The following is a 22,753-nucleotide window of genomic DNA, read 5'->3' on the forward strand; positions in this document are numbered from 1 at the left end:
ATATTACGAACAAAAAGAGAGAAACGAACTAAAAGGAAAATCTCATACATCGAAGAAGCATCCGAGTCGTCGGACGAAATCGTCATGCGATACAAAGGCGCCAACAAACGAAAACAGAAAATCGACAAACCGAGAGACAAAAAACATCCTAAATCAACAAAAAACATCTCTCCCGAACCAAAGGATTCGGCATTTTCGAAAGTCCAAGGAACATCCAAAAAATCCGAAGAAGGGGGAATGCGACCAACCACAGCTGGGCGCAGTCCGGAAGAGCTGCCTTGGTTGAAGGACGTGACATCCCAGTAGCGGAGGAAAGCAGTATGAACTTAAAAAAAAACGCAGATGACAATTTTATTTATTTTTGATAAAAATTAATTTTAAGTCATCTAATGGTAATTTTATTTTTTATTTTTTATTTTTTGCATATTTATAATTACTCCACGCATTTTGAGTTAATATTAAATTATAAAAACAAGCGCGAGACAAGATAAAATTTTAGTTTTCGTTTATGTTAATAGACCAGCTAGGTTCAAGTTTATTTATTTTGTTATGTTGTAAAACCAATGCGTCAGTTGGTTAAAACATGTTAAAAAACCAAAATCATTATGACATTTATTTTTATTTATTTTTTTTAAATAAGCAAACTAGACATAAGCAAATAAAATGTACATAATGTAAATATAATATAAAAATAGAACTTTAGATGAGCCAAGTATAGAGCATGTGCGCGCGCGCAACGCGCTGAGTAGTCAGCGGGCCCCTGGCGGGGCGGAAGAACAGGATTGGCCAGCGGGTCAGGAGAGGGGTGACCTTGCGGCAAATATAAGCCGGCGCGGCAAGGCGTCGAGGTTCAGAAAGTTCTGTTCTGTTCCATAGAGAACTAAATCGGGAAAACGCGGACTAGTAAGATATCGTTTTGTACAGTGTTTATAAACGATAAAATAGAATTTGTGCGCAACCTGAAAAGAAAAATATATATATTATATTTACATGGTAACGTGTGAATTCATATTACCTACTATCATCCATCCCACGGCGATCCAGTCCAGCGAATCCTCAAACGTCTGCGGCAATGAGAAGGAGGAATCCAGCATCCCACGACGACCTAAAACAAAATAGAGAAACTAATAAATCCAGCGGTACAACGATCCACTTGAGGAAACTAGCGTGTCAACGTTGTCATGTGGAATCAACGACCGTAAGTAACCTTGTTGTTTATAAGGCTAAAACAACTGGCGACCGCATAGATGATGAAAGCGAGCAACCTGGGCCGTTGTAAGTTCGATTCTAATTAAAATAAGGGATCGCACGGTCACAGTGTCGCCTTCCGCGACACTCTCCCAAGGAGGGATAAGGCGGGGGGGCGGCGAGACGGCATGGGATCCCAGCATCCTCGCCGTCCCCCATAAACGCCCGAGAAGGTATCCGCAGTGGGTTTAGTGAGGTATGTCTTGACCCCCCTGACCGATCCATTCGTGGATCGGCCAAGGGGAGCAAGAAGTCCCACATAACCATCCGCTTTCTTCCCGGAGAGCGGTGGTATCTATGAGGATTCCCACTGCGTTAAAAAAAAAAAAAAAAAAAAAAAAAATGTCGGCTTGGGTCCGGAATATAATATTCGGGATCGGGTAAGAAATTATGATTCGTATTTGATTCAGAATATGACGGATCCGGAAATTGCGGATGAGAATAATCGATGTATGGTGGGAGGTTATTTATGGGTGAGTAAGCGTCGGGAGAAGGGGATCGAATGATTATTCGTGTGGGAAAGATTTGGACATGTAAATTAAGGGGCCTTCTCGTTCTACGCTTACGTAGTCTATGGAGACGTTGATCGTTACGATCAATTTGATTCCTCCTTCGGAAGGGAGAGACCATCTAACGGATGAATAAATTTATATGAATATGTTTTATAGAGGGGAGAATATTTTATAATTTAGAATAATTGATTAAGACTCACGTTTGTATCGTGATCTACTCGTTAATGAAATCGAAATGAGATGAAAGGTTAGTCTATGCTAGAATGCCCTTCACCTGTTAATTAATTAAGTTTGTGTCAATAATTATTATAATTAAACGATATTGATCTTGTAAATTAAATGGTATTAAACCAGGATTGATAATAATGTGGAAAAAGAAAAGGATTCTGAATATGTATTAATATCTATATCAAGAATATTAATACTTATAGTTTCAAACATCAATAATTAAAATCTTAAATGTTGAAATAATAGTTCTTAATAATTATCAAGACCTCTGTCATTCGGTTTGGTAAAGTAATTCGTTTGGATTATATAGCAGAGAGAGAGAGTAAGCAGGGATGGGTAAAGAAATACACGGTTATCCCGTGTGAATTCTGGTCCTTAAAGGCTAATGCGTACGTTCATTTTACTAAACGTGCATATCAGAATCGTAGCAACGAATTTACCTTATGACAGAGTATCGTTCTATAAGTAGTAAATAGGATAAGGTAGTGTACACTTGCCAAAATGAATCGAATATCAATATGCAAAATCACTGTCAGTTGGTGTGGTAAAGTATTCGCAACTATTGGAAAATGCAAGGTAATAAAAGCGTAAAAGAATAGAGAGATAGGTGTTCATCCGGCTAGGCCGGGTTCTCTGGTCCTTGTCTTAATAGGCTAATGCGACGTTCACTTTACTAAACGTGCACCTCAGAGATGACTTGCAAATGTACCTTCTGACAGGATATAGTTTCTAATGTGTACAGAGGAATTAGCGGCATTCAATTCGCTAATATGTGGTAGGATACAGGGTTACATACATATATGTATAGGTAAGCAGTAATATAGTAAAATACATAAATATATTTATATTGCAAGTACAATAGGTTAAATAAGTATGCGATATTAGTTAAATAATAGCGAATAGTATTGGATAAAATATAGTATATGTCAACGATTGCAACGCTGACGTGTGCAGATGCAATAAGTAAATTGAAATAAAATTAGGAATTCAGAGTAATATATGGCCTATGTCTATATTCAAAATACAGAGTTCGGAGTGTAATGTAAAATTGAATTAAAATTAATTGATTAAATATAATGAGTGTCCGTCGCGCTTTACTATTTAGGGATATGTGAACTGGCTTAAATACACACAAAGTTAGACTATGTCTAATGTGCCTTGCTATGGTACACTTCGCTACTGTGTTCTTCCCTCTGAGTCTGAAGATCTGAGGAGCCTTGGTACCTCGGTCCGAAATGGCGGCTGTGTCTCGTTGTCTTCGGGACCCCGTAGTAATTGCTGGTTGAGTGCTGGATTGTTGCTGACTGGAACCACTGCGACGAAATCACTGTCTTTCCGTGCCGGGTGCAGGGTTTATATACCGTAAAATGTGGCTCGCTCCTCCCATCGGGCGATGAGGCTAAGTTAATGGTAAGAGAGATACGCCGGGGAAGTACCGGAGATAATCTGTTCCTGGTAGAGATTGCGTCGGTTAAGTCCCGGAGAGATGGCTTCTCAGTAGCGATAGCGGTGCTTCTTTGGTGACTCATCGCCAACGGTTTCCAACCGTCTTTTGTTCTCGGTAGCGATAGCGGTGTTTCTTTGATGACTCATCGCTATGCGCTCTGACTTTCTTATCGTATTCTCGGTAATGATATTTCTTAACGGTCCTTCTATAATGGTTTGCAGGTTGCAACGTGTTTCAGCGTTGCATCATGCATTGCATCAAGCTTCTGGAATGTAACGGTTCTCAACCGTCTTTCTAGAACCTTCTAGAATCTTCTAGATGTTTCTTGAGAGTAAAGCCGAGTTCACATAATAAAGCGGGTTTCATACCTAATTACTACTTTACAAACAATATCTATATATTTTAGGTATTATTCTCTAGAATATGTCGATTCCCTTTGCGATTTGAAATAAAATGCATTACTTCGTAAATTTTGTTATAGATTAAAATAATCTTATTTGCCTTAATTTATATTCATATTTGAATGTAAATTGTAGAAAAGTTTAATTATAACTTCTACAATTATTTTATAGTTAGAATTTAATAATCATGATAGACAGGTAAAACTTATCAATTTACATTTACATTTCATAGTTATATGTAAATTGATAGATAACTCGCATCAGGAATGAATTTCTAATTTTTCTAATACTTATATCTATCGTTTGGAAATTTCGATGGAGGGTTAAAACTTATCTATTTACATTTATATTCCATAGTTATATGTAAATTGATAGAGAATTCGCATGAGGAACGAATTTTTAATTTTCTAATATTTTATATTTATGAATTGATAATCATGATAGACAGGTAAAACTTATCAATTTACATTTACATTGCATAGCTATATGTAAATTGATAAAGAGTTTGTGTCAGAAATGAATTTCTAAACTGTCCCTGACTAAGTTTAACACTCAATTCGCACATCTACATTGCATAGCTATAGTACCTTCGATTGTATGATGGATATAATGTTATTACGCATATTGCATATGATTTTTGTCTCCTAATTTATAAATGAGAGTTTTAAGGTTAATAATATATTTGTTATAGGCATGCTTATTGGCTGGTAATGTTAGTCTTCATATTTATCGTGTGTTGGTCAGTGAAGTGCCGTCTAAGAAAATATTTTACATATTCGTAGTTGTATGAAGTGTGCAAGACGCTCAGGGTTTAGAGCGTACGACGGGTATAGTATAATTAGGGGTTATGGACATACAATGTGTACGGTGCCTAGGGGCTCGCAAGTATAAATGGTGTAGAGTATACAGGGGCATTAGTAGCATGCAATGTGTAAGGTGTTTCAGGGGTTAGAACATACATTCGTTGTCTGATTTAGGCGCGCTTATTCTCTAACTTTTATGTTTCCTAACGAATGATCTAGAGCGGAGCACCCTTGTTAATTATGCCTTTTATGATAGAAATATTATTTAAAAGTGGGTTGCTACTTCCGTTGTCATTTGTGAGAAGACATGCTTTAACTTATGAGTAATTATATGTGTGATTAAATATTTGTTAATACCGGTCTTTCATGTGTAAGTTAGAGATTGTTATGACTAATATGTTAAAGAATTAATTTTTGAAAAAAGGTTGAATTTTGAAATTTGTCTGGACGTTACAACGTCATTCGCGTTTGACGTATTATTCGCATTTGTAACTTGTTGCAATGAGTCCGAATCGAGATGAATCATAGAATGATGTCGTTTATTACATGTTCGACATGTGAAATTACTTTGACAATTGATCGACATGTGTTTATCACTCAAACAATTAAAACATCGTCGAAATTTCTTAACCAATTCGCGTCGCTGAATTGGACTCTTTGCTACAAATTGCGGACATTTTGAGAGAATGTGCGATTGCTTGCACATTGAACACGCTATATTAGATGACGCAGTCGCTGTTGCGCTAGTCACCTTCGCATGTGACTTTGTCTTGTCGTTATCGCGAGGGTGAAGTTCCTCTAACGCGAAAGCGCGCGACGAAATAAATTTTAATACTTCTTTGTACGTTGGCGGATTTTCGTTATCGCTCGTTTTTAACTTCCACGCACGGCGCGTGTGGCAGGATCGAACTTCTGAGAGAGAAAATAAACTAAAATGTCGCTGACTATATCGTCCGGCGAACGATTAAGACGTTGCAATGTTGAGATCGCTTGTTCGGCTTTATCGCGTAAGGCGTGAAGCTCGACAGCTGACTCACGAGTCATTTTCGGAAGATTATACAAATTCGAAATGTGAGTCTCAATTAATCGGCGCTTATTTTCAAAACGCGCTGTTAATGCTTTCCACGCAACCGAGAAGTTATCCGCGGTGATTTTAATACCTGATATCGCATCGCGAGCTGAGCCTGTTAAACTCGACACTAAAAAATGCATGCGACTGAAGTTCGATAATTCGCGATTGTCTATAATAAGCGATTGAAACCGATCGCGAAAAGTCTCCCACTCCTCAATCTTACCGGTGAACGGCGGCAATTTGATGGGAGGAAGATGTTTGACCGATAATGACGCAGAGTCTGTATGCGCGAACGAAGCGTTGAAAGAGGTTTCACGCTCCTCCAAGCACTCGTTCATGTAGTCCATAGCTGATTGATAGAGGTCCTCGTGGAAGGCAAAGGTCTCCTTTTTGAAGTAGTGAATTGAAACTTGCTTCTCGTCAGGAACAAGCTGCAGCAGTGTCGCGTGATTGCGCACACATTGTGTCCACGTGTCTTGTAAGCTCGTCATTCGCGAGCGAATTTTGGCGGCCGTCAGATTGGACCGACCGATCTTCTTAAAATTATCGAGAGTTCGAGCAATTGAATAGCAACCAGTTTGTTGATTTGTGAGAGCTTCTTCTATTTTGACACTGAATTTAATCAAATGAGGTTTCAACGACACTGAATTTAATCAAATTAGTCTTTTACGAACAGAACTGTCACTCTGTTTGAATGCACTGATAGCGTTTGATGATGTCCGATTTTGAATGTACTTGCAATGTCACTGTGTTTTTTACTTAAGTTTTTCACTTTTCAATTTGTCACCAATCTCATATCTGGCTCGAAGGACCAAATGTTGCGTACGCGCGGCATGAACCGTGGTCCGACACGAAGCTGCGACGAACGAGCATGCTCGGCCTTTTTAGGGCCGCGTCTCGCGCACCGCCTTTCAGATCCTTCACCCTTTTTTTTTTTATTGGAAAGAAATCATAGGAATCTCATGAGAGATGGACAATAGGATAATTGTTGAGTGGACTGTATCTTAATAGGGTGATCGCGCACCCATGTGTGCGCTGAGATTGATGATTTACGCAAGAGGCCGAATTGAAAAGGAGTCTTGAGTTTGATGAACAAAACAGATCAATTTATTATATCACACGTCTGAAAGTCACCTGGACTTGACACAAACAAACCAAAGAAAAAAACTCGATATGAGAATCGAAAGCGTTTGCTGTACGCGCAGCAAATTTACATTTGACAATTGATCACTTATCGAACGCCTGATTGTGTATCAAGCGTCGTACAAAACAATTATTCGTTTCTAAGCTCGCGATCACAAAAAAGAACACTGTGTTACGTCCAATAATTCACCTGGCGGCAAATTACCTTCTGCACAAGTCGGTCTTCTCTTGCGTCTACCTCGGTGGACGTTTAAGAAGCTGCTCTCTATTTGTTTTATGGGCAACCTGCTAGGCCGGCTATACCCAGGGAAGCCGAGAGCTTGAGATTCGATTGAGAGTATCGGACAGAGAAGGAAACTGACGGGTCGGGTCGATAAATAAAGATATTTTACAAGTATAATGTCATTTATTTATTTATAAAACCTTTACGTCGATATAAAGTTTATTGGTCCTGACGTGATTCGTGGGGGGGCTTGACATTGAGTTACAATATTACTGAGTTCCTGTTCAGAATTGTTAGGCTGATTAAGGTAAGTAATAAAAGAAGCAAAGTCGTCCTGAGCTTCTTCTGAGACGAAGTTACGAGTGTCGTCGGATGTGAGGTTCACGGTGTCCTCGTCAAGAATATTAAAGTTTTGTTCGTGGTTAAATTATAAGAAAGGATCGTATTCTGACGATACAATTTGTTGGCTTTGATCTGGGATATAATACTCGGGATCGGAGAAGAAATGATTATTTGAGTCTGTTCCGAACGTATTAGGTTCTGAATGCGACAGATCCGGAAATTGCGGATGAGAATAATCGATATAAGGTGGAAGGTTATTTATAGGTGAATAAACGTTGGGAGAAGAGGGTCGAACGATTACTCGCGTAGGAAAGATTTGGATATGTAAGTTTAAGATTCTCCTTGTCCTACGTTCGCGTAGTCTATGGAGACGTTGCTCGTTACGATCAATTTGATTCTTCCTTTGGAAGGGAGAGACCATCTAATGGTTAAATAAATTTATATGAATAATACGTTTTATAAACTGAGAGAATTAAATAATCAAAAGTAATCGAGTATGACTCACGTTTAAGTCGTGATCTACTTGTTAATGAAATAGAGATGAGATGAAAGGTTAATCTTTACGGGAGTGCCCTTCACCTGTTAATTAGTTAAGCTTGTTTCAATTATAATTATAATTAAACGATACTGAAAGAAAATTGGTAATAATGTGGAATAGGAAAGGGATTCTGAGTACGTGTATTAAGGGGATCCTAAATGCACGGGCGAACTCCGATAGGGTCGATAATGAAGATTTTTTAAATATAATTATCGACAAAACTCGACAGATGTCGCAATAAAAAAGTTGTCAATCGACACACACATACATATACAGGGTGTCCCATTTTATATAATTTATAATTATATAAAAATTATATATACACAGGTTGTTACACATACATATACACATATGTATGCGTGTGTGTATTTATACAAGGTGTCCCATTTTTACTACCCCTAATATCTCTTTGTTTCAATGCATTTTATAATAAAACAACAAAAGTTGTACGGTTTCAAAGGAACCATAAAATAGTACCATTAGTGTTGACCTTGCACAGTCATAAAGATTACGTGAAAGTCACTATCACATGATAAGTTATAAAGTTTCAACATTGCAATATCGCTTCTGAGAATTTTGCGCACATGCAAACTGCATCTGGGGTAAAATATTTTGTACAGTTATCAGCAAACGAATAGATCGCCTCTGAATAAAATTTAACCAGAACGTACATCCAAAACGTTTCTATATATATATATATATATATATATATTTATATATATATTCAGCATTGCCGACAGCACCAGGTTGATAATCCCTGAACAGGGCCCAGGACTTATAATTTTGCAATTTTTTTGAATAAAATAATTTATTCATGAAACTAATAAAATTATAACAAGAATATGTAATAAGAATATTTTTAAATTGATCTGTGTATTGGTTTAATTTATCGTCATCAAAGAGGAAAGAAGGAAAATCTCCGATTACGTTTATTTGTCAATCATAATTAAAAATATTCGAAAAATCATATGCTTTTGTTTTGTAATTGTCAATCTAATCTTTGATTGACTTTGCACGATAAGAAAATTAGTTATATTTTACAATTTTACATTATAAATGTTGATAAAAATTCAAGTTGTGAACTTTGACTTCGGAATCGAGCAAATTCAATCGAAGATAGTATCGACAATTTATCATTTGATCGAATATCTGATTGATAAGAAATAAACATAATCGGAGATTTTCCTTTCCTTCCCCTTTGATGACGCGATAATATGAACCAATATATTGATCAATTTAAAAAAATTATTCTTATTAGTTTGATGAATAATTATTTTATTCATAAAATAGATTGCAAAAATAAAATCTTGGGCTTTTTTGTACGTGGATATCATTCTAATGCTACGGGCAGTGTAGGCACATTTGAAAATCTATATTTATAATTGTGCAAAAAATTATATATATATATGAAGATAAAATTATATATATATATATATATATATATGTATATATATATAATTTTTTGCACAATTATAAATATAGATTTTCAAATGTACCTACACTGCCTGTAACATTAGAATGAAATCCACGTACAAAAAAGCCCAAGATTTTATTTTTGCAATCTATTTTATGAATAAAATAATTATTCATCAAACTAATAAGAATAATTTTTTTAAATTGATCAATATATTGGTTCAATTTATCGCGTCATCAAAGGGGAAGGAAAGGAAAATCTCCGATTATGTTTATTTCTTATCAATCAGATATTCGATCAAATGATAAATTGTCGATACTATCTTCGATTGAATTTGCTCGAATCCGAAGTCAAAGATCACAACTTGAATTTTTATCAACATTTATAATGAAAAAAATAATAAAAAAATTAGAAAATAAAAAATAAAAAATAAAAAACAAAAAGAAAAAAAAATAAAAAAAAAAAAACAATAAAAAAAAAAAAATAAAAAAAAAAAAAATAAAAAACAAATAGAAAATAAATAATAAAAATAAAAAATTAGAAAATCAAAATAAGAAAATAAAAAATTAAAAAATTAGAAAATAAAAAATTAAAAATAAAAAATAAAAAACAAAAAATTTAAAGTAAAACAAAACAAAAATTAAAAATAAAAATAAAAATTAGAAAATAAATAAAAAATAAAAAACAAAATTAAAGTAAAAAACAAAACAAAAATTAAAAATAATAAAAGAACAAAAAAATTATAAGTATAAAAAATAAGCTTGTAAAAGTTTGAAATAATCACACATAAATAAAATCTGTTGTTTATTATATAATTTTTCTTATTTAAATTTATTGTTATCATACATATTTAGCGCTATATAATTTACAAAAATTTCAGATTTTTGAATTCAAAAAATTTTTTTAATTATAATTATTATTATTAATTTTACAATTTACAGGAGCAGTTGGGAGACGCCGCGCTAAGTGTGTGTTCCGCAGCGTCAGTATACATATGCGTGTGTGCGTATGTGAGTGCATGTCAGTATGTGTATGAATGCGGGTATTCATATGTTCGTATGCGCGTGTTTGCGCGCATGAGTGCGTACATATGTGCGTATGTGCGCGCGTGACTTCGTGCGCGTACATGTGTATGAGTGTGTGTCAACATCCGTTGAGTATCGATATTTGTGTTTGTCTATTTATTACATAAAATAGTGCGCGTGCGTATATGTCTCAAATTTAGCGCGGCGTCTCCCGACTGCTCCTGTAAATTGTAGAATTAATAATAATAATTATAATTAAAAAAATTTTTTGAATTCAAACATCTGAAATTTTTGTAAATTATATAGCGCTAAATATGTATGATAACAATAAATTTAAATAAGAAAAATTATACAATAAACAACAGACTTTATTTATGTGTGATTATTTCAAACTTTTACAAGCTTATTTTTATACTTATAATTTTTTTGTTTTTTTATTATTTTTAATTTTTGTTTTGTTTTTTACTTTAATTTTGTTTTTATTTTTTATTTATTTTCTAATTTTTATTTTTATTTTTAATTTTTGTTTTGTTTTACTTTAAATTTTTTCAGAAATAAATATTTTTATCGGCTCTCAATATAAAGAAATTGTTTTTTATTTTTTATTTTTTATTTTTTATTTTCTAATTTTTTAATTTTTTATTTTCTAATTTTAATTTTCTAATTTTTTATTTTTATTATTTATTTTTTAATTGTTTTTTATTTTTTATTTTTTTTTTTTATTATTTATTTTCTAATTGTTTTTTATTTTTTTTCTAATTGTTTTTTATTTTTTATTTTTTATTTTCTAATTTTTTTATTATTTTTTTTTTTATTTATTTTCTAATTTAAACATTAAAACTTTGTTGGCAGCAGTCGGGAGTTTTTTTTTTGTAAAAAATTTTATTATCTATTGCTAAAAAGAACGCACAATGTAAGGTACGTCCATTAATTAATCTAGCGGCAACACCAGTAAGAGCAGTCACTTCAACGAATGTCGGTTTCAATAAAAGATCAATAGTAGGAGCATAACATCGCTTAATCTGTTGTTCTATCATTTTTAAAAGAAATGTTTTTCCACATCCTGCTCCTCCTGTAATGAATAATCGTAAAGGTTCACTAATTTGACCTTTAATATCTTGTTTAATATAATCAGTAATTGTGTGAAACAAATTAGATTGTTCTATATTCATATTTCTAACATTTTGTTCGAATTCTTCAGCAGATATGACACGATCTGCTTCGTTAGGTTCATCGTGTAAATCTAAATCAATATTTTTTTCATCATATTCCTCCATTATAGAACGTACTCGATCTTCGTTTCTTACCGTAGATTGTGCATTTGTATCGCCGTCATCAAATGCTGCAATTTGAGCTATAACTTCTTGTAATTCTTGTTCTACAAATTGAAATTGCTCAATATTTTGTCCTCTCCGTAGAGGTCGTAGTAGTTGACGCTTGGCATTAAATGCCTGTTCTGCTGTTTCATATCCCTCAAGTAGTTCTTCTTCATTTCTAAAAGGAACATGAGCTACTAAATAACTATAAAAGTATGCTTCACGATTACTAGTTTGAGTATAATATCGTGTTCTTAACACTGCAGGACGTGTACGCCGTTTTATTTTTGTACCATCTTGTAAACGAATATACTTAGTTGAAACTACATCATTTTCTTGATTATAAACTTCGATATCTCCATCTTCTTCATAATTGTCAAATCGTGATACACATTCATATGTAACAGCAAATTCAGCTAAACTGAGATCGTTTAAATTCTCCGGACGTAAACAATAACGATCAAATAAGTTTGCATATACACTGTTAATATAGCCATCACAACGTAACATACGATAACGTTCTTGCGGAAAGCATGTATTTAGAAAAACAACTTTTCGTGAACTATCACGTAATTTTAAATGGCATAAACGAAATGCACATTCACAGGCAGATATCTGTCTATGTCGAAGTATAGTCATTGATACAGCAAATAATTGCTTTCCTATATCTCCACCGTATCTCTGAACTCTACTGATTGCATCTTTAATTGCTTGACCAACATCATGAGATTCATGTTTAGCTGCATATTTAGCTATATAATAAGCTATACCTGTAACATTCCCACAAGGTTGCAAATCCATATTGCCATTCCATAATTTAAGAAGTGTAGGATTATAATTATTAACAAATACATCTGTAGAATTACGTTTTAATATACAGAAACGTCCATTATTACGAATAGCTTCATCTGGTCCAAGCAAGGTAGTTGTATCACTAACTCTTCTTGGAAAACCAAATCGGCATTGTCCGTGTTGTCTATCTTTGTAACATGTATTACTATGTCTATGCACTTGAACGCGTGCAATGAGTGCATCTAATTCGTCATCTCCCGTAGAAGATGTACAGGATACAATTTTGTCAATAAGAGCTATACCTTGTGGGCCTTCAAATAATGGAATTCCTTCATTCCAGCACAGCATATGTAAATGTAGACTACCTCTATTTTGAAATTCTATTCTCCACCAGAAATCTATTAGTTTCTCACCTAATAAAGTGTCATCATTTAGCAATACACGCATCATTGCATGAACACGAACCATAAAATGACGAGATAATATTACGGGATGCTCAACAACTAATCGTTGTTTTTCATTAAACTCTAAATTGTCTACATTCTCTCCTTTTCTTTGAGCTGCAATAAGACATGCTTGCAATATATCTTTCCAATTAAAATCGTTGCAACTTAACGTTAAAAACCATTGTGGCGGGCCCAAGTTGCGAACCATAGCAATTAAACCGCTACATGCAGTTTGCCAATATGCATTAGAACCACGCAAAGCTCTCATATTAATATGCAAATTTTGTACAAGGCCTTCAGGAATATTATTGCCTTGTCTAAATCTAAGGCAGACGTCAACATTTTGCCGAGCCCGGTAATATTCCATGACGGATAAACAATAAAATAAGTAATCATTTTGTTGAAATCTAGGATCCTGACACATAATACGAGCTTGACAATAATCTAATGGTGTAATAGGATATAATCCTGATGGTTCATGAAGTCCATTTCGTCTTTTTGGAAAAAGGAAAAACCAAGCTAATTCTTCAGCTCGAAGTTCAGTATGCATCTGTACAGGTTCTGTAGTTTTCCGTCGCAATGTGTATAAGGGAGCATCTTGTACTTCTTTTTTAATAACAGATTGAACGTCAGGTATAGTTTCATCAACTGGCCTTAAAACTGAAGACATAATAACAATATTATAATTATCATTATTTGTATTTAATTCTGCAGCATTCGCATAATTAGAATTTAATTCTGCAGCATTCTCATCATTTGGATTCAATTCTGCAGCATTCTCCTTTAATTCTGCTACATTTTCAATGTACGTATTATGTATTTGATTTTGTTGTTCATTAGAATGCATATGAGGATAAACAGCAGTAATGGTATACTGATTATTAAAAGTATTATCCAAAAATTTTGGTAAAAAAATACTTAACATATTAAACATTGATAACGTAGCTGGAAATCGAATCAAACATGCTGTACCATTTTGTGCTGGTCTATCTTTTGAACCTCTTGAATGTGAATCAAATAGCCAATAATTATTATCAAATTGAAATATAGAAACAGAAATTCCATTAGCAGTTAATACACCATAATTATGATCTCGAAAAAAAATATTTAAAGCATTTTTCAAATTAGGAAATCCTTCATTGCTATTGTCATTATATAAATGCCCTGATACGCTATTTTGCGGAGTGATTAAAAGGGTAATAATATTTCCAAAGACTTCAATATCTGTGTGCAATTCATCTATTGATAAAAAATTCCTGTTAATTTCAGCAAGATGAGGATTCTTACGCTTCGATATACTTGTTACATATAATGCATCTCCTATCAATAAAATGGTATCAATGAGATTTTTTGTCCAAGTTTGAAGTTGATGTATTGAAGACATAGCTATAGCAACCGCCGCAATTGCAGTACACTGTTTCCCTCTTGTAGTATCAGAAAACATTTCATGACCTTGATGTATGGAACCTCTGATTATTGCTCTATTCCCAGCTATTTCGATTAAATTTGTCTTATTTATTGTCTGCTCTGTGGATGGGCCATTATTTACATTAATATTCATATCATTATCTTGTGTTACAATAATTTGACATATTTGTGAAATGTCAAAATTTGCAACGTCAAAATTAACATTAATGTTTTGATATAATGGATTATTTTGGATTAACCACGCTAAAGCAGCTGATAAATTTTGCACGTTAATTTGTAATTGTCGGCATCTTTCAACATTCTCAAGTTGTTTACATACAATAATCATGCCTATTCTTGTAATTGGTAATGGTAATTGCTCCGATATTTCTTCTATATCTTGCGCAAATAAATAGCTTGTCCTCGAAAGCCAGATTGACCAAATCGTCCACCTAACTTAATAATTTTTATAAATGGAACAATTCTTGACAAAAGTCTTTGTTTCCATATCACTTAAATTTCGCAAAACATCTGGAATTTCATCTAAAAACATAGCATTCCAATATGCTTGTGTTGGAACTTTGCCTTTTTTAATCAAATTAACACAACGGAAACATGTTATAATTTCATTTAATTCGCGTAATTCGGTAGGAAAAATATCAATCGTTTTAGCAGATATTTTCGTATTACATATCTGCTTTTTATAGCATAATTTTTTACAAACATCACAAGCAATATCCGCAAAAGACGATATAGTTAAATAAAATTGTTGTAACAACTTTTTTCTATGGGTATTAATATCAGATTGTGGAATTTCCTGAGGGATCGATAACACAGTAGCTTGTAATATTTGATTGTTGGGTAGAAGTACATTAGTAGCATCTTGTGAAATATTTTTTTCAGTATTTATTGTTGCAGAATATTCTATTGCTTGTTTAAGTGACAATTGTTGATTTGCTGCTTCAATTGTTTGTTCGTTGTTTGTTGTTGATAAACATGTTTTTTGCTTTTTATAGCGCAAATTTTTTGCCGTTGTGTTACTTTTTCGTCCGATATTTCTTCTCTTCTTTCTTCGTGTAATCTGAAATAGACATATATATATATATATATCTTTATATATTTATATAATATTATAATATATTTCTACATATAATATAACAATATATATGTTGTATAATTAAAAAAAATAGTGTTATAATAATTATAAATATATAACATAATTGTAACCATATATATATAATATTATAATAATAATAATAATATTATAATAATAATAAAAATTGTATTATAATAATTTAATAAAATAAAATTGATTGAATACGTATAAGCAATCAAACGGCTCTGCTAATTTTTAATATATTTAAGTCTCAGGATATGAGTTAGCTATAGGAGCCAAGCGCAGTTAATGAGGCGCGTATTTTTTCTAAAGGATTAATTAGGTTTTAATAATCATAAGAAATACATTTAATATAATCTTGTCTTTAATATAATCTCAAGCAAATAAAATAAGAATCGACATATATGTAAGTCAATTTTTTTATAAGTTTTATTATATTGAACTGATTTCACTCCATAAATTTTAAAGGTTTAAAACAATATATTCTCATAGATGCAAGAACATATATACGTAACACACATTTTGCCTTCCGGGCTTTTCAACCTAGAGAAGAAGTAAAATGAGACAATCGTTAAGAAACATAATGAATATTATGGAGCGAAACAAGATCGCACGTCTTGAACATTATTTTTTTTTAATTGTTTTTTTAATGTATTATTACTGCTATTTATTTATATCTATGCGCTGAAGAAGGCTCAAAGAAAGAGCCGAAACGTTCGCACTTTAATGTCTTGTATATTAAATATATTTCTTATGATTATTAAAACCTAATTAATCCTTTAGAAAAAATACGCGCCTCATTAACTGCGCTTGGCTCCTATAGCTAACTCATATCCTGAGACTAAAATATATTAATTATTATTTATATAAATATAAATATTACATTTAACGTATAAGACAGGCAATAAGAGCCAAATCGCGGATGACAATGCGTTATCCTAACGAAACTAAATTATTTTTCGTTAGAATTAAATACCGGTGCACAAGGCACCAAATTTTACTTGGACACGGCCAAGATTTTTTAAATATGAAATAATCTCATATTTGAGATTTAATTTCAATACCCCTTTAACCCCCCTACGGAAAATAAATAAATGAATGCAAGAGAAAAATATAGATCCGAAAGTCGCTGAATCGGGAATCGAACCCGAGACCTTTCGCTTGCCGGGCGACTGCTCTTCCAGCTGAGCTATTCAGATCCCTTCGATTCTATACTTTTCTCTGTTATATATATTAATGTTGGTAAACAAACGCCTTTAAGCCAGCGTGTATAAATTTAAGAGTTTAACAAGGCTCTGTAATATAAATATAAATTTAACGTATAAGACAGGCAATAAGAGCCAAATCGCGGATGACAGTGCGTTATCCTAAACGAAACTAAATTTTTTCGTTAGAATTAAATACCTTGTGCACAAGGCACCAAATTTTACTTGGACACGGCCAAGATATGAAATTAGAATAATCTCTACAAGAGATTTTTAATTCCATGTATCCCCTATTCCCCCTAAAGAAATAAATGCGAGAGAAAATAAAATAAATGCGAGAGGAAATAAAAATGTATAAATATATATATTTTATAAATTAAACTTCGGCTCGTATACAATTAAAATATGTGATATAATAAAAGGCCAACTTAACGAGCTTATATGCTATTAATTGAAAAATTTATTTATTAATTTACGTCATACGCTGTATATATACCCAATTTTTAAGATGACGTAGACAATTTTTTTAGAATATCAAAATAAGAACCGTCAAGACGCTCGGTGTCCTTTTCTAGGTTGATACTGTTGTTTTCTTCTTTAATATATATCATTTCTGATATCAACCTTTTATAATAACGGTTCTTATTTTGATATTCTAAAAAAATTGTCTACGTCATCTTAAAAATTGGGTATATATACAGCGCGCCGACATTGTAAGATACAGATATCGATTTGTTTTTTAAAAAAGTACACATTGTGATTATGTTAAGTAAAAAGAAATAATTTTTTTAAAAAAAGTGTTATGTTCGTGACAAAAAAGTAAGTTAATACTATTTATTAAAAATCTAAATGTAATATTTGAGCGGATATATTAATTTGTTCACAGTGTCGTTACATAATATAACAGCATCTGACGCTCTAACTCATGCCAACAAACATGAATTTTGTACTGCGTTCGTCATATAATCTCATAATTGTTGTATTTATAATAAGGTCGATATGACTAAATTAATTTTTTAACATATTATTAGGATATTAAAAAAGACTGTCGTACAGTCGAAACGTTTATCTTAACTTTTGTATAGTATGACGTAAATTAATAAATAAATTTTTCAATTAATAGCATATAAGCTCGTTAAGTTGGCCTTTTATTATATCACATATAAAAATGTATAATATAAATTCTCCCCTATAAAATAAAAATAATATAAATATTATATTTTTTGTAATCAAGTAATTCTAATTTTGTTAAGTGTTAGTTGAAAATATGTTTACGTAATACATAAATAGTCTCTATTCATTTTTACAAGTGAATACAAAAGTGAATATTTTTGCAACGATTAGATGAGTCTTTTTATTAAATATATTTATCTTTCAGATCCTGCAATCAAACGTAGACGATCAAGTAAAGTTCTACAGACTACAAGAAATTTGCCAAAAGATAGTGACAACATTCTTCCAACCGTCAATAAAAAAATAAATGGTAATATAGGTGATATAAGTTAGTATTTTTTAATGTTTATAAATAGAAATATTAATATTTTGCCTTGAGTACTTATTAATTTCGTATTTATTCAGACTCAAACAATAACAATAATAAAGAAAATCAGATAGATCAAACGGATGATATAGAGGTGAATCGTAACAATAATATAAACAACACTGTGGATCTTGAAACCTACCCAACGGAGGGTATGTACCTAAACGTATATATATATATATATATATATATATATATTTAACATTCACATACACGTATTTATTGGTCGTAGTATATCTACGATAAGTAACAAATACTATTTTAATATATCAAGACTTCCTTTCCGAAGTTACATTTTTATAACATAAAATATTTTAATTCTACAGATTTAGGTCCGCAAAATATTACTGGAAACGCATCTCGAATTCCGATAAGAAATAACTTATTCGCACAAAACATAATCTTTGAAGATTTTCCACCAAGTTATCAACTTTTATCAATATTTATTGTTATTTTATTACTTAAACAACTACACACCACAACAGCAACAATAATAACAATAAAGTATGTAATAATATTTAATTGTAATTTTACAGATAGCCAGAATATAATTAAGATTTTAGAGAACACGATAGAGATTTAAAAGCTATTAAGACAACAAAATGAATTTTTTTAGCAATTAAAACGACGAACCAGTAATATTTGCAGCAGCAGGTCCAAGATATAATAATGTTTTAATTATCCCTGCAAAACCATTTAAAAAGCATCAAAAATTGCTACAGTATGACATTTCATTGAAGAATGATGAAGATGAAAAAAACAACTGGTAATAGTATATACACTATCCGTCAATGATTCGTCCCCCTAGAAAGAAACGACGCTATAGATTTTTTTATAGTTTATCTATAGCATCGTCTTTATTTCCTAGGAGGAATGGGAACGAATCATTGACAGGTGATACATACATTCCCCACTTACTTATTTATACAATTGAACATACATTCCCCACTTACTTATTTATACAATTGAAATATAATTGCATTGTATATTCAATTAGACATGTAAATTATAAAAGATTGAAAAAATGTAAATAGCTTGTATGATGTCAATACTCAGAGAATTGTGCGGCCGAAAATACTTTTATTGTATATGAATATTTTAACTTAATTTTACTGTACATATATACTGATATTTACAATTTTCTATTACATATTAATCTCTGAAGTATGCATATTGAAATATGTAATATTTCGACATTATTCATGTATGAAAAATGTAGTATGTCGTTATAATTGTAATAATTATATGCTTCAAGAAACATTTTTCTATTTACTTGGAGGAGACTCACCCCAAGATCAAATAAAACATAGCATGGAAAAAATGTTTTCCAATAAATTGGCTATAAAATGTTTATGGAAAGGCCAGAAAGGAAACTTTGCCATAAATTCACTTCTGCTAATAGATATCATAAAAAGTAAAACTTTCTGCATTGACCTAACTTGAAACAAAATTATATAAATCAATTTATTAAACTTTAATTTTTTCTTGCGTTTTATAGAGGCTGCTCGAAAGCATTATCCAATATTGACGGATAGATAATTTTTAAATCATGTTTCCGCCTGGCTTAAATATGCCAAAACACGCTATGATAGAAAGCAAGTACTTTTTTTATTCTACTTAAATGAATTACTATTTTTATACAGCGGAATTGATTTTTTTCTTGTCTTAGGCAAAAGCACTTAGAAATCATATCGGATAATTCAATTTTAAGGAAATGTACATGAACTCATATATGGCGTTCATCCGACCCTGCAAATGCACTAATAGTGCAATATTAAAATAAGATTTATTTTATATAAATATTAGAAATATTTTAAAAATACATATTATATAAATAATATATAAAAATATATATCTTAAATAATGATGTTTTATATTTTTAATTTTATCACAAAATGTAAGTGTATGAAAATAAATGTAATTAAAATGCGAATAATTTTTGTTTTTCACTGATCGTATTATTACGCATGTAACGAATATATAAAGTCATAATTATGACTTACGACTTAGAACACATCTGATCAACGATTAATGACTCATTGTAGACTGTGCCTTATACATTCGTTACAAAAACGTTGCAAATTAACCATGAAACGGAAAATAAGTTCCTCGAACGTTGTATAAAAAACGTTGTATAAACATTGATTTTGGAATGCGTTTGTAACGTTTTCCTAACGTTTCATGCAAGTTTTACAAACGTCGCAAAAAACGTTGTAAATGCGACGTCGCACATATAAGATTTCTCAAATGCCTAAAACGCGTTGCAAGTTCGATGTCGCATATGTAAGGTAATTGAATCGGGACATTTCTGGTTCCTGCAACGTTACCAAAAGCACAATCTACACTTCATTCCTCTCGATCTAGAGCCAAACGCGATGTTATTGCGACAATTAAGAAAGAAAGAAAATTTGGAAACTAAGGAATTTGAATCCTATGGTTGGAATCTCAGAAATTCCCCTTGTTCCTTCTCTTAACATCACCTGTAAAGAAATAGGCGAGAAAAATATTGGTCCGAAAGTCGGCTGAATCGGGAATCGAACCCGAGACCTTCCGCTTGCCGGGCGACTGCTCTTCCAACTGAGCTATTCAGACACGAATCAATATTTCTCTCAATGTTTATACCCCCCCCCCCCCAAGCGTCGTAATTAGGTCCAGACGTGATGAAACAATAATAAGAATATTTTTAAGTCAGCTCCTTAATTTTTAAAACCACAATCTACACTCGCAATAACATCTTGAGCATCGTATCAAAAGAACTTTACTAAATCAAGTCTTGAGAACCCTGGCGAAGCCAGTCTTTTTAATGATAACTTGACAAAGTCAAGCCTTGAGAATCCTGGCGAGGCCAGTCTTTATAATGATAACTTGACAAAGTCAAGACTTGAGAATCCTGGCGAGGCTAGTTTTTATAATGATAACTTGACAAAGTTAAGCCTTGAGAATCCTGGCGAGGCCAGTCTTTATAATGATAACTTGACAAAGTCAAACCTTGAGAATCCTGGCGAGGCCAGTCTTTATAATGATAACTTGACAAAGTCAAGCCTTGAGAATCATTACCTTGACGGAATCCCTTGAGATATAATTACCCAATTCTTTGTCCTTCCATTTCCGGCAATATTTATGGAATCTTTCCAATAAACGAACTGTATACTTCCCGTCAGGGGGTTTGATGAAAGAATCTAGCACGGGATATTGCGCACGATAAAAATCGCCTCGTGTGGAATATTTTCGTGTTTGTCCAATCGTAGACATCCAGATCAATAATCAATTCAATGATTTGAACAGATGAGAATCCTTTTCTAAACAAGAACGGTAAAGTCTCAACAGACTGTTGAAACTCAACTTAGAATGATCACGACTCAAAGATCACGTGTTTCTCTTAAGAGAGGACCATGAACAATGGCCGACTCGACTTGGCGGGACGAAGGAAGAAGCCAGCGCTTTTAGCGTTCGTGTTCGGTACCAACGGCCTCTCGTAGCGCCTCTCCTTCCGGCGCGCCACGCGTCATTTACGGAGACGATAATACGCGCGAATTTAAACGTCCGAGAGTCTTTTCAACAAATTTCATCAGTAAATTCTTCATGTGGTCTTCATTAATTATTATAAGTTCTTTGCAGAAATAAATTATTTTTATACTCTTGTTTATTTGTGGCAGATTTCGTTGATGCTTAACATTCAAACGGCTGTAACTCCACACCTATTACAAATTGTTAATATGAACTTTTTTACTCAAAATGATTCATACTACAACCTCCTGAAATATGTACCTTTCCTCCTGAAACACCCTGTATACGTACGCGCACACACTCAGAGACACAAACGCACAGTAAGATACACAGTCAGACAAAGAGACACTTGATTGATGTATTTCTTAAAATATATTATCTGTTCAAACATTAAATAGAGTGTTATTATTTAAAAGCATAACCAACAACAGTTGGGATAATATATTACAATAAAAATAAATAATGAATAAGATATATAATATTTCTCAAGTAATTATTTTGGGAAATACTGAAAATGGAAATGAACAAAGAGTACATAATGAACAAGATATGAGTAAAGCACTTTTATTAGATGATGAAGATGATAATGTATTAAAGATCGAGATTGAAAATTGAAATTTGACTGATCAGGACAAAATAAAATTTTAGTTTTTATTGACCTTATTAGTTAAAACTATCTAAAAAAGGAGTCGATCAAACTGGCAATAATTTATTTCAATGTTTAATATAAATACGACGTTTCGATCGTCATTGCAGTCCTTGTCAAGTACACTTACAAAAATTAATACAAACAATTTTTTAAAAAATAAATATTAATAATAATTACAAGCAATTGCACAAATTAATCATTAAAAAATAAGAACAAAAGGAAGTAATAATATAAGTAATTATGTTACCAAAAAATCAGAAATATAAATCGCATTCATAGGATGGTAGTAAACAATATAATTCAATTGCAGACTGGCATCACTTTAGCAATTATTTTAAAGAACAATGCTAAAACTACCATACTACAGACAGAACGTAT

The 22,753-nt window shown here is 32.3% G+C and overlaps 1 pseudogene; it reads left to right on the forward strand.

Annotated features, from left to right (window-relative positions):
* Positions 1-14,704: 14,704 nt before the first annotated feature.
* Positions 14,705-19,956, forward strand: LOC114930853 (uncharacterized; annotated as a pseudogene).
* Positions 19,957-22,753: the final 2,797 nt, after the last annotated feature.

The sequence above is a fragment of the Nylanderia fulva genome, unplaced genomic scaffold (assembly GCF_048542155.1).
Source record: "Nylanderia fulva isolate GAGA-0341 unplaced genomic scaffold, ASM4854215v1 Scaffold89, whole genome shotgun sequence".
Taxonomy (NCBI): Eukaryota; Metazoa; Arthropoda; class Insecta; order Hymenoptera; family Formicidae; genus Nylanderia; species Nylanderia fulva.